At 35.9% G+C, this 15,792-nt stretch overlaps 1 protein-coding gene and 1 long non-coding RNA gene across 3 annotated transcripts in view; one reads left to right on the top strand and one right to left on the bottom strand.

Moving 5' to 3' along the window:
• Positions 1–15,792, top strand: part of PRKG1 (protein kinase cGMP-dependent 1) — a 1,342,028-nt gene that overhangs the window by 857,650 nt on the left and 468,586 nt on the right. The window lies entirely within an intron of this gene.
• Positions 1,735–15,792, bottom strand: part of LOC144331022 (uncharacterized) — a 48,786-nt gene continuing 34,728 nt past the window's right edge. The window contains exons 2-3 of the long non-coding RNA XR_013397856.1: positions 3,496–3,642; positions 1,735–2,027 (exon numbers count right to left, since the gene is read on the bottom strand). This is a non-coding gene — a long non-coding RNA (uncharacterized LOC144331022). The remainder of the gene's footprint in view (positions 2,028–3,495; positions 3,643–15,792) is intronic.

The raw sequence follows: 15,792 nt of genomic DNA, 5'->3' as shown, positions 1-15,792 counted from the left end.
TTTCTGAATCTCTAACCTGAGTATTACCCCCTACCTGGACTCCAGTTCATAGTTTGTTTTCTAATGGCAGCTCCCCACTACAGTAAACTAAAGTGAGGGTAGTTTAGTTATATTTTCGTTCTTCCTCTCCACAAAGGCAACTTTATTGATTATTAATTCAATAGTATATAGATCTTTGTCTATATTCTAACTATATACCTTTATTTTCAATCTTTTAGAAATAAAATGTATAAACCCCTTACAAGCTTTTCCTTCTTTGATCCAATTTAAAAATCTACAGTTTCATTATTTTAAATAACTCAATCCAAAGGCATTTTATTTTTTATATTTTAATTGTATTTTATCATATTGGTAAAAGTGTAGTCAGGGAGAGAATTGGAGTTTGTTGAGTAGAATATAATGTTATGAGGAGTGTGAAAGGTTATTCATTCTATTGATGAGAGAATGGAGCCTAGATTGGTGAGGAGAGCTGCCCCACATCACCCGGAAAATTGCTAATAAAATCATCCCTGTGCCTGGGCGAGTCTGAAATTTTACTATCCTAGAATATCACCTTTGTTTTGTTCAAAATCTTCAAGATAAAATTCCCCTCAATCTTGACTAAACATATGTCCTAGTGTTTTTGCCTTTCCTATAGGATCTTCTGTGAAGATCTTGCCTAAGTTGTCATATCCTCCAAAGCAAGAGAAAGTAACTGCAATGAGATGCCCTTGTAATAACCATTTTTAATGATAGATTTGGAATGAGACCAGAAAATGTGCATTTTTAAGTTCTCAGCTGATGGTTATGTAGCTGGTCTGGGGATCATTCTTGGAGAATTACTTATCTAGGACATAAGATGAAAGTAGAAAATACATTTCAAATATTTTAAGTATTTGTATGGCTTATTAATATGAAAAGTGCCTAGGTTTAAATCCTGGTTTCACCGTTTACAGGTATATGATAGGTTGGTGCAAGAGTAATTGCGGTTTTGACTGTGAATTTTAAATCATTGTAACTAGGCTCAAACACATCTTTATTAATCAACATAGAAACCATTACAATCAACACATTTTTGCCAATGAGAAGTAAGCTTGTTTATTCCTGTGGTATAAAAATCCATTTTTAGATTTGACGAACTCTTGGAAAGCGCTTTCTGCATCCTGCTGGTTATGGAAGCGTTTTCTCTGCAAAAAGTTGTCGAGATGCTTAAAGAGTGGTAGTCAGTTGATGAGAGGTCAGGTGAATATGGCAAATGTGGAAAAACTTCTTAGCCCAATTCATTCAACTTTTGAAACATTGATTGTGTGATATGTGGGCAGGCGTTGCATGGAGAAGCGTTGGGCCCTTTTTGTTGATCAATGCCAGCTGCAGGCATTGCAGTTTTCAGTGCATCTCATCGATTTACTAAGCATACTTCTCAGATGTAATGGTTATGCCAGGATTCAGAAAGCTGCAGTGGATCAGACTGGCAACAGACCACCAAAAAGTGACCATGACCTTTTTTTGGTGCAAGTTTGCTTTGGGAAGTGCTTTGGAGCTTTTTCTTGGTCCAGCCATTGAGCTGGTCATCACTGGTTGTTGGATAAAATCCACTTTTCATTTCATGTCACAAACCAATCGAGAAATGCTTCATCGTTGTTGTACAGAATAAGAGAAGACAACACTTCAAAATGACGATTTTTTCCACTCAGCTCATGAGACACCTACTTATTGATCTTTTTCACCTTTCCAATTTGCTTCAAATGCCAAATGACTGTTGAGTTTTTTGGCAATTTCTTGTGTAGTTTTAAGAGGATCAGCTTAGATGATTGCTGTTAACTAGTCGTTGTCAACTTCCAATGGCCAGCTGCTATGTTCTCCATCTTCAAAGTTCTCCTGTCCTTTGCAAATCTTCTTGAACCACCACTGCACTCTACATTCTTTAGCAGTTCCTGGGCCAGATGTGTTTTTGATGTTTCAAGTTGTCTATGCTGCTTTAGGACCAACTTCAAACTCAAATAAGAAAATCGCTTAATTTGCTTTTTGTCTAATATCATTTCCATAGTCTAAAATAAACATAAAATAAACAGCAAGTAATAAGTCACTAGCAAAAAAGCATTAAGTAACAAGCCATTAGCAAAAAAGAAGCATAAAGTAATAAGTCGTTAGCAAAAAAGCATAAAAGGATGTATAACATAACCACATTTATTTAAGAATGTATTCTAATATGAAATGGCAAATAAAACTTCAATTACATTTGCACCAAGCTAATATAATCATAGGCAAGATTCTTTACATTTATGCACAATAAAAAATGTAGTAAATCCTCCCACTATCAAGGATCATAATTAGAAATAAACAAAATAATATGCTAGTAAAAATTTATTAAGTGTGTGCCAAGCAGTGTTCAAAATGCTGTAGATATATTAACTTATTCTCAACAAAAATTCATAAATACTATTATAGCATCATTTCTATTTTACAGATAAGAATACTAAGGCCAAACAGATAAAGAAAACTACACTGGTAGTCAGGGTAGAGCCAGTGTCTGTAGAACTGATACTCTTAAACTCCGCCCTATACTACCTCAATAAATTCTGGATACCTGAATATTAGTCCCTGCACATTGCTGTCCTTCTCATTAAATAGGCATTTACTCAGCCTGGAGATTTCAGCGATAGGTTGACTTTGTTCTTGGAGTACCTGGGTTTCCTATTCACCATATTTTTCTCTCTCAGTGCCCTTCTCCCAAACCTCAGTATTATTTTCCCTTCGTCTCACCCCTCTAGAATATGTTCTCAAAAAAATGCTCAGTAATAGCTTAAGAGCTATCACTTTAAACAAGTGACAATGTCTTAGAATTACATAGGCTCAGTGAAGGGGCCTTGTTTGGAAACCCACTGCCTGTACATAAGCAGACACCATGATTTCTAAAACAATTATTAAATGACTTACAACTCAGGATCAGTGTCTTCTGCAGACATTCAGACACTGTGTTTCTGGTTCTTTTTTAAATGCCTGACTTTGACCTCCTCAAGCACAGGCTGTAATCTATAAGCAGAACCTGTTCTTGCTTAGGCTATGCTCTGTGATCTTTTACGGAATTGAACTGTTTGGACATATACAGAGTATCTGTTGTACACTTTAGCCTGAACAAATGAAAATGCCACTTTTTGGGCACAAATTATATAAAATACAACAATATTGTCTAATCAGTTTGTAGAGATCACAATTCTGGGAAGTTAAAACAATGATTTCCCTTTCCCCAGATTTTTCTTCTATAATTTACAAAAAGAGATGGGAAAGAGAAGGTGCATATTGAAACAATTTGGGGGCTCTTAGAACTTATTTTTTGTTTGCTTTTTTGTTTTTTAAGTCTCAATGACAGACCTATTGAGCTCTTAAGCTTTGAGCTTTAATAGAGCTTTTCAAGAAGATCGTGAAACCTACATTAGAATTAAGCTTGACAAAGCTGGTACGGTTTTAATTTGAAGGGAAATATTGGGAAGAATAAATAAAGAGGCACTTTCTCACCCCATTTTCAAGTTGGTTTGCTCACAGACCATTTCGTGGTAGCAGATTCATTCTTGTTAAAGATGACACAAGGAGCAGGTAAATCTAAAAGTGGCCATTAGTTTTATGTTGTCATCTGGCATTTGCACAAATGTCTCCATATTGATCCTTTTTTTATTAAAAAAAGAAAGACAATGTGATCTCAGATTTTTGCATAATTATAGGCTAATTTAAAAAATTTATTCATCTGCACATTTCATATTGGTACTTTCACCTCCATATGTGTAAGTTTTTTCTAATTCTTGCAAATAATTAATAAGATACTCAGTTGATTATATCTGTGGTAAAGTCTTCCACTTGAGCCAATAATGAATCTCACACAGAGAAGTCCTATTTAGTCCAAGAAAAGACTAAGTCCTCGGCTAAGGGACTTAATACATTGATTCATTGTGCTGGCCTCTCCCTGAGCCTGGGTTTAGAGGGATGAGTCTCTTCAAGGACTGTAGGCAACTTTTCCTCACCATCTCCATGAAAATACTTTCTCAAAACTCTGAGGTTTTGTGACAAGGCACTTTAATATTCCTCTAGCCTGTTGTAGCTTTGAACCTTAAAAATCGTTCCTGTAGTAAGACTTACTTTATATCTGTGTCATTCAGATTGAGCCTTATAACAGTTTCATTCTTGTAAAATGTTTTGTAAGCAAAAGATTAGTGCATCTGGGAGTGAGTTCTTTTCCATAAGGAAAACTATTGTGTAATGAACAAATTCAGAAAGAATCCACGAGTTACTGGGAAAAATTAAGAAGGGTGGTCTTCTGAGGTCCCAGCAACATAGATTTCTTTGCTTGCTATAGAAACCCACTTCCTCATAGTTGGAGAGAACTCTGATAGAGAATCAGAAGAGGGAATGAAAAAATACTGCTAAGGCACAAAAATACTAGGGCAATTTAGACAAAGAAAGCATCTTAGTGTGTACATTTTACCTGTCCTGAGAAGACACCAGTACACCAGTTTGTCAGTTTAAAAAAAGCATGAAAAAGGCGGAATTAGCATTATAGGTCCTTTTTTGTTTGTTTTTGTTTTTGGCTTGGAATAAAGTTAATCATAATTTATTTACCGATATGATTTTACCAAGGCGAACTCTTAAAGGAAAGCTTAGAATCTGGCTGTTGGGCAGCATGGGTGTCTATGAATCTGAGAATCTTGATTTTCTGACTCTTCCCAGGGTACAGGGAAAGCAGCCCCTGGAAAGGGAAGCCCTTAGAGGCAGCATGAGCACAATGCTTCACAGCAGAACTAGGGGCCTCGTTGTGAACACTCCCTTTACCAAACCCAGTTTGAGTGTTTTCAAAGCAGTGGGGGAGAGCAAGGGAAACTCAAAACGCAAAACAGAATAAGCTGGCACCTGCCTCCTTACACACATTATTATCTCACTTAATTTTGACAGCTCCTTAAAGAAAGTTAATCATAATTTATTTACCAGTATGATTTTACCAAGGCATTTCCATTTTACTGAGGCAGTAACTAGAATCATGAAAATCAGCAATTTCCCAGCATCAGTAATGAATCTCACACAGATAACCCCTGTATAGTCCAAGAAAAGACTAAGTCCTTGGCTGAGAGACTTAATACATTGATTCATTATGCTTGCCTCTTCCTGAGCCTGGATTTGGATTTAAAACCAGGTCCAATCCAAAAATCTTTATTCTGTTAATGTATCAGGCCAATTTCCTGAAAATGGGTAATGTCAGAGGAAGAATAATAGAATAAATGTTTTAAAACCTTTTATAGATTAAAAAAAATAATGTTAATTGGTGAATATGTGAAAAAATCATTACAAGTATAATGAAAAATGTTCCTTGGAAGTGCATTTCTATAAACATTTCAATTCATGGAAAAGTTCCTAATATATAATTTTGGCAGTAGTGTGTGTGTGTGTGTGTGTGTGTGTGTGTGTGTGTGTGTGTGTGTGTTTAATCATCCATCCATAGTTAATTCCGAGGTATTTAAAAGTAATTTCAAAACAGAGGAGAGAGGATTTTTTCTTTGAGTTCTAATATGATGTAATTTTATTATTTACTTTGTGTGTATATAATAAGTGATAGAATATTTATGCTAAAGCCCAGAAGAATTCCAATTAAGCAGCACAATTTAGTTATTTTATAAATACACATAGAGTGTTTAACATTATTCAGTACTTTTCAAGCAATTGAATAAATACTGTTTTCCCTGTTGGCTGGAAGGGGTCCAATGGGTAAGTATTGTATTCCATGTTTGGAAAAAACTACTTAAGTGCTCTGGTTTGTTGTGCAAACAAAGATAAATCAAAGTTGCCTTGGAGGATGGATTTGCTTGTTTTATTTTTTAAAGAAATTAAATACATAAATAAATCTAACAGAAGCACAGCCAAGAAAGCAAGAAAAGACATATTAAAATTTAAGAATTTTAATTCCACAGAATTCTAAATTCTTACAAATTTTGACTTTAGGTTGGTTTTATGTGCGTTGAACTCTGTATACTTAGCATTGCTTCTTGAAATTAGGTCTTGGTGTTTGGGGCAGCGGGGCCCAAAGGAATGACAGATTTTGTTGTTATTTTTATTTTTTTAAAATTATACTTTAAGTTCTGGGGTACATGTGCAGAACGTGCAGGTTTGTTACAATGGTATAGATGTGCCATGGTGGTTTGCTGCACCCAACAACCCATCATCCACATTAGGTATTTCTCCCAATGCTATCCTTCCCCTAGCCTCCTCCTCCCCCAACAGGCCTTAGTATGTAATGTTCCCCTCCCTGTGTCCTTGTGTTCTCATTGTTCAACTCCCACTTATGAGTGAGAACATTCAGTGGTTGGTTTTCTGTTCCTGTGTTAGTTTGCTGAGAATGATGATTTCCAGCTTCATCCATGTCCCTTCAAAGGACATGAACTCATCCTTTTTATGGCTGCATAGTATTCCATGGTATATATGTGCTACATTTTCTTTATCCAGTCTATCACTGCTGGGCATTTGGGTTGGTTCCAAGTCTTTGCTATTGTGAACAGTGCTGCAATAAATGTATGTGTTGTTGTTATTTTTAATTTATGTTTCAGTCTTGTCTGGATAAAAATGTGACAAAATACTCTAGGGCTAACCAATAAGTAAGTATGAAAAGTAGTTAAATACTAAACAGCAAGAAGTGATTGACTTGTTTTCAGTTAATGAATATTATTCTAAATGACATTAACTTCCTTTTTTCCTTCGTCTTCTTATCTTTTCTTTCCTTCTCTCATTCACAATAAATCAATACATTCATATGTATAAGTGTAGTCAATTGCTTTTTAAAGGTAAGACATGTATAAGCAACAGGTGATTACATTTTTTTTCATTTAAATTGGTATATTCTGCTGTGTTAAATGTGTCCAATTCATATTTTAAGTCCTTTTGGTCACCTTTCTCAACAGGTGGAAGACAGTGTGCCAGAATGTAGTAGCAAGGGTTGGCCCATCTGAAAACATGAAGAGTTCTATATGGGACATATAGAATTATTAACCTAAACCAGATTTTGTTATCGTACGGAAACACATCAAAATTAGCTTTTGTATTAGATAAGAAGTCAAACCAGTGCAAGAAGATTGGAGTCTCTTCTAGAATATTGTTTTAACATTTATTTAGCCGAAATTAAGGATATATTATCTCACTAATGACAGTTCGTCCAGAGAGTCTTCACTCTGTCTGACTCTCAGAATTCTAACATCTGGTTAATTAGTCTTCCTAGCACTAAACAGTTTCTACTTAAATTCGAAGCCCCCTAATATAGACAAGAGATACTCTGTTTGATTCCAAAAAAAAAATCAAACATGTCAGAAAAGAGATATTTTCTTTATTTTACAAGTAGTGTTTCTTCTTTATAGCCCTTGTTCGATAGCTCTGGCATCTCAAAATACATGGCTGACTTCTTTGCATAGATTTTTTTGGTATAAATTTCACAACAATCTGATTATACTACACTCTACTACACTATACCATGTGTTTGATCTCTCCTATTTAATCACTAGGTGTTTGAGATGTTCGCTTTCTGAGAATCACAGCACATGCATACATATTCTCTCTTCAGCACTGGCTTTGTCACTGCCTTAGTCTGTTTAATATTTTTGTAAAAGAATACCAGAGGCTGGGTAAATTATAAAGAAAAGAGGTTTATTTTACTCCTGGTTCTCCAGGCTGTACAAGAAGCATGATACCAGCATCTGTATCTGATGAGGGCTTCAGGCTGCTTCCCCTCATCGTGGAAGGTGCAGGGGAGCAGGCAAGTACAGCGATCACATAGTGAGAGAGGAAGCAAGAAAGACAGGAGAGGTGTCAGGCTTTTTCTTTTTCTTTTTTAGCAACCAGCTTTCACAGTAACTAATAGAAAACTCACTCACCCTTTTCCCATCCTGCCCAGGGCATTAATCCATTCATGAGGGATTCACTCCCATAACCCAAACACCTCCCATTAGGCCCCACCTCCAACACTGGGGATCAAATTTCATCATGAGTCTTAGAGAGGACAAACATCCAAACTATAGCAGTCAGCAAGCTTCATTATGTCCATGTTTCTGCATACCTCACTATTTTGGTCCAAGAACCTGTCTATATGTCTCATTCTGGTTTCACCTGGCTCATCATGCCCTGCTGCCATCCATGCCTATTAATTTGATCTCTACAGAGTTAGTTGAAGCTGGGTTTGATAAAATAAACGGAGATAGTGTTTAGGGGTGTCAGGAAAAGAAAACAGAGTCTAGGGGAGTAAGTGACCCATTAGAAGGAATAGAATGTTGGTGAAAGAGCCAGAATACAAACCAGGGAAATAAGCCACACAGCCTCAGGGGCACATAGGGACAGATCTGGAATTTTCGTGAAGCTGAGGGTCTATGCTGAAGACAGAGAATTAGAGAATGAATCACACTAGAGTAACATTGTAGCTAAAGACCTTGATATACCAGGAAAAAGTCATAACTTGAAGAGAACTGAAGTCAATGATAAATTCATAATCATTGAGAATGAAGAACTTCATCATCATTACAATTGAGGCACAGATGATATCTTTATGTGGGTTTCAAATAACTTTTTTTAAAATGCTTTAAAAAATTATTCAACGTTTAACTTATAAATTAATAGAGAATATATTTTATAAAAATTATAGAAACTGAAAAGACAAATCATTGCAGTCATCTTCCAAAAATACCTAATGTCAGATGCCTATTGATAGCTATTTAAGGATTTTACTATTTATGTGCAACTGTTATATGCAACTATTTTCCTGTTTATGTGAAACTTTTAACCTAATTATCTTAGTGATAACTATGCAGCTTTAATGTTGCTGTTAATTTAATATTATATCCTTCCATGTTATTTAATATTAAAATTTTCCAAACTCTTCTTTGTTTTCTTATGCTGCCACCATCTACTTCTCTTTCTCAGTTTTAAGGATTCTTAGTTCTGTGAGACCAGGGGATAGCGTAGGTGTAGTAATAAAAAGCATTAGAATGAAAGACAACATAACCTCAATCTACTGTGTGCATCTTGAGCACCTATTGTGTGGTAGGACCTGTGTCCCCAAAATGTCCAACCCACGCAAGCAGAGGCACACCTCCTGCTAATCTGATTCTGTGCCTTTTTTTCCTGCTGTTTCCTATGAGCCTAGGAAAACCCCCCACACCTTCACACATCCACTTGCTATGGCTTTAGAGCAGGAGCTAATCAGGTTATTCTTAGATAGTGGAAAATGGCATTGTCTGGGAATATCCTGGAAGAAAATGAGACTCATTTTTGTCTTTGTAATGGAAAACTTGTGGTTTGCTTTTAAGCCTACTGTACGCATTGGGTTTTCATGTGGATAAAGAAGATTTTCATAGATCTCTTCTAGTTTTGATGGGGAGAAAATTAAGTTGGGTACTTCCTAATTTGGTTATAACTCTTACAATATTTTTATTGCAGTATATCAGAATACTGTAAAATATACAAATCTTGAAAGTACAGATCAATGAATGTTTACATATTTATATACTCAAGCAAAAAATACCAGCTCACAATATAGGACATTTCCAGTTCTTCTAAAGGCCCTCATGAGTCTCCCTGTAGTTAATCTCCTCTGCCAAAGGTATCCACTATTCTGAGTTCTACCATTACAGATTAGTATTGCCCTTTTTCAACTTCAGATGAATGGACTCACGTAGTAGGTACTCTTCCGTGTCTGGTTTCTTTTGTTAAACATTATGTCTAGAAGAGTCATACCTTTTACCATGTGTATCAAAAGTTCATTCTTTATTCTTGCTCTGTAGCTTTCTCTTGTATAAATATGCCACCATTTGTTTATTCATTTTTACTGACAGAGGGCATTTGGATTATTGCCCTTTTGAGTCTAGTATAAACAAAGTTGCTGGCAACATTCTTGAGCATGTTTTTGGTCAGCGTCTGCCTTCATTTCTCTTAAGTGTATACCTGAGAATAAATTTTCTGGGTTAAATAGGAGGCATATATATAACTTTTATAGGTAGTGCTATATAATTTTGCAGAGTGATTGAACCAATTTTTACTCCTAAAAAATATAAAAAAGAGGTTTTATCCAGATCCCAACAGTATTTAGTATTGTCAATCTTAATTTATTTGGTTAAAACATTTTAATCAAATAAAATACCACATAGTCTATAAATATTTTGAGTGTACACCCATTAACAATATTTTTTAGCACATTGACCTATATATTTATATACGTTAAATCCTTGAATGTCTGAACTAATACATATATAAAATAAGATTTATGAAAAGATATTAAATAGAACAGAGATCCCAGAAATAAACCCATGCATATGGTCAGTTGATTTTCAGGGAATCTTTATGCACTGTTGATGGGAATGTAAATTGTTACGGTCGTTACGGAAAACAGTATGGAGCTTCCTCAAAAAATTAAAAATAGAACTACCATATGATCCAGTAATCCCATTTCTGAATACATATCCAAAGGAAATCAAATCAGTATGGCAAAGAGGTATCTGCATTCCTGTATTTACTACAGTATATTCACAATAGACAGGACATGGAATTAATCTGTGTCCATCCACAAGATGAATGGATAAGGTGTATATATATGTGTATATATATGTATATATGTGTATATATATACACACACATATGACATATGTATATTGTCATATGTCATTTATATGTGTGTATATGGTGTGTGTATTTATATGTGTGTGTACACACACAATGAATATTATTGAGCCTTTAAAAGAGGAAATATTGTCATTTGCAACATGGATGAACCTTGAGGACAGTGTGCTAAGTGAAATAAAGCCAGGCACAGAAAGATAAATACTGCATAATACTACTTATGTGTAGAACCTAAAAAAAGTAGAACTCATAAAAACAGAGAGTGAAATGGGGGTTTATAGGGCCTAGCAACTGGGGAAATAGGGAGCTATTGAATGAACGGTGCTAAATGAAGAAAAAAAAGGTAAGAGAAACATAAATAGAATTAGCAATAATTTTTTTTCTGTCAGCCACATAGATTGTCTTGTGCAATTTTTGTAACTATCTCTCTACTTTAAGGCATACACACGTACCATGGGTCATAAGGAAATCAGTGATTACCAGATGGATTGAGAATGTTCTGTGTCCCACCAGAGTTTCTCCTGTTCAGCTCTGGAGATAATCTAAGCTAGGCGAGAGTGCCTAGCTCTATAAAATTTAGAAAAGGCATAGAGGGCTAATAATTGTGAGTCAGTCCAATGTGGACATCCCCCTGTGTTTCCCTTGTGTGGTCCATCAGGTCAGTGCACCCTTCCCAGGGGACAACTTTAAGATGTATCTGCATGCCTGGAGTGTAGCCCCTTTTTTTCTGTTTGTTTTGCATATAGCTGATTTTTCCTTTGTTAGTAGTGGCGGTTCTCTAAACTGGTGGTTCTCAAAATATGATATGGAGATTCATGGGCATTCCTGACACTATTTAGTGGGAATTCATGAGGTCAAAACTATTTTCATAGTGCTAAGGTATTATTTTCCTTTTCATTTTCATTGTCTCACAAGGTTACAGTGGAGTTTTTTTAGAGGCTAAAACAACTAGTAATATGTATGCTTGGATACTTTTATGTTTTAAAACTTTCCAGTCACTATTTCATGTGGTAAATGTAGATAGATACAACACATACAAACAAACTGTTAGGAATATAAAAGAGTCCTGGGACGAAAAAGTTTGAGAACCACTCTTTAAAATTAAAACAAGATAAAATCAGATTAGATAAACAATATGCTAGACTTTAATAAAAAGTCTAACATAATAGAAAGCATGGATAGATCCATGCTTTGGGGGAAAAATTAATGGAACTCATTAACCAATAAATTATATCCATTGCTTCTGTATGGCATATAGGGTGAAACTAATAACAGTGGAATCACTTTGAAATACAAAGGGATAACTTTGGACTAGCCATTTCGAACTCAGGAGCCAATTGTAACATGAACCACAGGGCTTCCAAGTTTTCCCAGTGGAAGGGCATTTCTTCTGTCTTCATATCCAGTATATAACATTTGAGTGTACCTCTCTACTCAACATCATCAACTCCTGACACTTATGACACATGTCAGATAATTCATCCGTGAATTTACTTTACCTCTAAATTGTTGAAAGTTTCTTGAAACATTTCAATATTTGAGAGAGACAGGTTAAAGCCCAGTGTTAGCTATCAATTTTTTTTAGGTTTTCTAAATTCAGTCTTGGAAGAGTTAGGGCATCAATGTCTAAAATGCCTAAACTATGGTAGTATTCAATAGACATGTTGAAATGATTTAAAATATCCATCCCTAATTGGGGTGAAGAATTGTCTTCAGATAAATTGTTGATAATATTATCCAGAATATTTTCTCTCTCTCTTTTTTTTTTTTTTTTAAGTCATGATCTTGCCCTGTCACCTGGGCTAGAGTGCAGTGGTACAATCTTAGCTCACTGAAGCCTCGAACTACTGGGCTCCAGCAAGTCTTCTGCCTCAGCCTCATGAGTAGCTGGGACTACAGGTGTGCACCACCATGCCCAGCCAATTTTTGTACATTTTGTAGACATGAGTTTTTGCCATGTTACCTAGGCTAGTCTTGAACTCCTGGGCTCAGGTGATTATCCTGCTTTGGCATCCCAAAGTTCTAGGACTATAGACCAGGGCTACCACGCCTGACCTATTATCAAGGATTTGTATATCCACGTGATAAATTCCTTAGAGGTCTTGGTGCTTGGACAGCATTTATCCTGCCTCCTGATGAATGTGAATACTATAGTTAGTCAGACATTGCAAACCACATTTCCATTATTACCTGAGATGAATTGAGTCTTAGATATAATGTTCAACTAGAGTAACTTAGTGTTGGGAGTACAGTATGCATTTTCTTTTGGAAATTTTGTTATTTTAACTTTTCTTCATCTGGTTTTATTTATGTTTGTATATTGTTGATTGTTTCTTATCTTTGTGGATATAGGCATGGCATAAGAATTAGTGGATTAATGTCTAACACTTGTAAAAGTCAAGGTGTTTGTATTAGTCCATTTTGCATAAAGGAATACTTAAGACTGGGTAATTTATGAAGAAAAGAGATTTATGTGGCTCATGGTTCTACAGGCTGTGTGAACATACTGCCAGCATCTTCTTGGCTTCTGGTGAGGCCTCAGGAAGCTTTTACTCATGGCAGAAGGTGAAAGGGAGCCGGTGGATGGCAAGAGAGGCAGCAAGGGAGAGAGGAGGAGGTGCCAGGCTCCTTTGAACAACCCGCTCTCATGTGAGTTAACAGGACAAGAACTCACTCATTACCATGGGGACGTCACCAAGCTATTCATGAGGGATTCACCCCTGTGATTCAAACACCTCCCATCAGGCCCCACCTCCACTATTGGGGATCACATTTCAACATGAGATTTGGAGGGACAATACTCAAATCATATCAGTGTTCAATGTTTGGAATTATAATTTGAGTAGCAGTTATAATTTGGATAAAAAATACTTTTTCTCAAATTCTTGGGGCCTTAATCTGTATAATCAACATAATTTACCCCCATGTTAGTGGTTTTCAGCTTTTTTTTTTTTCTACTCCCAACTGACAGAAAATACTGACCTACTCTGGTTTGTGAGAATAGGTCACTATAGCCATAATGTTGGTTATTGAAGTTGGAAATAGTTAAAACTAATTGTGAGTGGAATATACATGTACATTTTCTGTATGAGCTAGAAATTAATTAGGCAAATTAATACAGACCAACTAAGTATTTCTGGATTTTAGAAATCACTGAGTCACATCTGCATAATTTTTGCTGTTTTCAGATTCTACCAAATCTGAGTACTTTCCTCTTTCTCCTGTTATCTGAGCTTTGTAATGATGCAAGAGCAAAAAGACCATAATATAAGAATAAAAAGCAGTCCTCTGAGGAAAAAGTACAGTAGGTACAGAAAAATCGAGACAAAATTTAACATTACATGTTCACAGACAGGGACAAGAGCATTGTAGGCAAAGACACACCTGAGCAGCAGTAGAGATGGGAAAATTTAGTGGGTGATGCCTTTAGAGAGCCCATGGTCTATTCCCGCCAGTCTCCTGTACCTACAACAGCTGCCTGACACTTCACCCTCAGCCCCCCAAATTCTAGCTCTTATATATTCTCTGGAAATACCAGAAGGAGTAATCTAAACTTAATTTGGTAGATGACAGAAAGCTATTGAAGGCATTTGAGCAGGTGTCAGAATTTAGCTGCACATTCTTAAAATTAATCTAGCAGGAATGCGTGAGAAGGATTGGGGTATGGAGGGAACTGGAGACAAGGGCAGAGAGGGTCAGTCATCCAGGCTCAAAACCATCCCATCCCTAAAATCTCGAGATTGAAGTTCTCAAGTCTGACCTTTGTCTGTGATTTCTCAGCAGTTGATGCTGTGGGGAAGTAAAGATGAGAAATCAGAGAAGAAAGGAGAAGCAGATGGGTTTACAAGACAGTGAACTTGATGCCCATTCACGGGTACAATACTAGAATAGTGTAGCAAGAAGTTGATTTGTAAAAGCTATTAGGGTAAGGGGTGTTTTTAGTACCATCATGAATTCTCTGTCTTATCATCTCTTTTTTAGATGGCTTTACTAGATTATTAGGTGGAGAAAATGTGATAGCCACTGTGGATTAGACTGTGGTAGTACATTTAATAATGTCACTGTGGATAAGACAGAACCATTTGGGTTGAATATGAGGAGAGTCCCACAGCACACTACTCTAAATGCAGCTCTTAAAAATTCCAACAAAAGAAGCTAATAGTTTCCTACTATAAACCAATATAACTGCCCCAGACGCCATGCTGTGTATACATTTTTCCGAATATGTTCTAATAATATATATGACAACAGAGAAAATTTGTTTAGCTACTCCCTCTGGTAGCCAAGAGTCTTTCACTTAAATATAGCTAGTGCTCCAGGGTATTGAGGAAGTGCTGGTGAGGACTAAGTTGATAATAAAAACTCTCAATTTGAGTAGAGTTTTCTTAAGTACTGTGTTTATGCCTTCAAAAAATGGACAAAAGCTATTAATAAGGCCCATTAAATGTTGATATCTGCTGGATGAACTCCTAGGACTTATCATTTGGAAAACAGGGGTTGCCTCCTAGGAGGAATGGACCCTGTCCACAAGTGGCTTCTGTGTCTGGGAAAAGGGTTTCTTTTCAGAGAGCTGGAACCATGAGAGCCAGAGTTCTCATTCCCAAGGAGAGAACAAAGGAGAAAGGAAGAGGGCTCTTCTCTTCATGTGTTCCTCACCTGTTAATCATCAAGAAAGGAGAGATTGAATTATTTGGGAAGTAACTTGCATCTTATTAAAATATAGCACAATAGACAGGATGTGAAATAATTTTAATCTTGTTATTGCCTGTAAGAAGACATTAATTGAACAAACTTTCAGCAACAAGTTTAGTTTAGTTTCCCCTGAGGAAAAAATAAACCACCACAACAGTAGTGCTGAGAGATAGCCTATATTGTACAGTCCATTAACACTAAAAGAAATAATTAGTTTTCCCAGTGATGACTGATGAATTATTTTAACTTGCTTATAAACATTAAGGGCACATCAACAAAGCAAAATTTCCCAAAGTATTCAAGACAAAGGAAAACAACACAATTGTATGTTTGTTTATTATCTCAGCATTCAGATGATTGCCCTAAATATTCAATTTCTTGATTGTGTACACCCATTTTCATATATACTCATCAACTGACAAGATTATCATACAAATAAATAAATAAAAATTATGAAAAAAGTTTGAAAGGCAGTATTTTTGGTTAATTTTT

The sequence above is a fragment of the Macaca mulatta genome, chromosome 9 (genome assembly GCF_049350105.2).
Source record: "Macaca mulatta isolate MMU2019108-1 chromosome 9, T2T-MMU8v2.0, whole genome shotgun sequence".
Lineage (NCBI taxonomy): Eukaryota > Metazoa > Chordata > Mammalia > Primates > Cercopithecidae > Macaca > Macaca mulatta.
The sequence above is the reverse complement of the archived record's forward strand: the minus strand, read 5'-3'. Positions and strand labels throughout refer to the sequence as shown.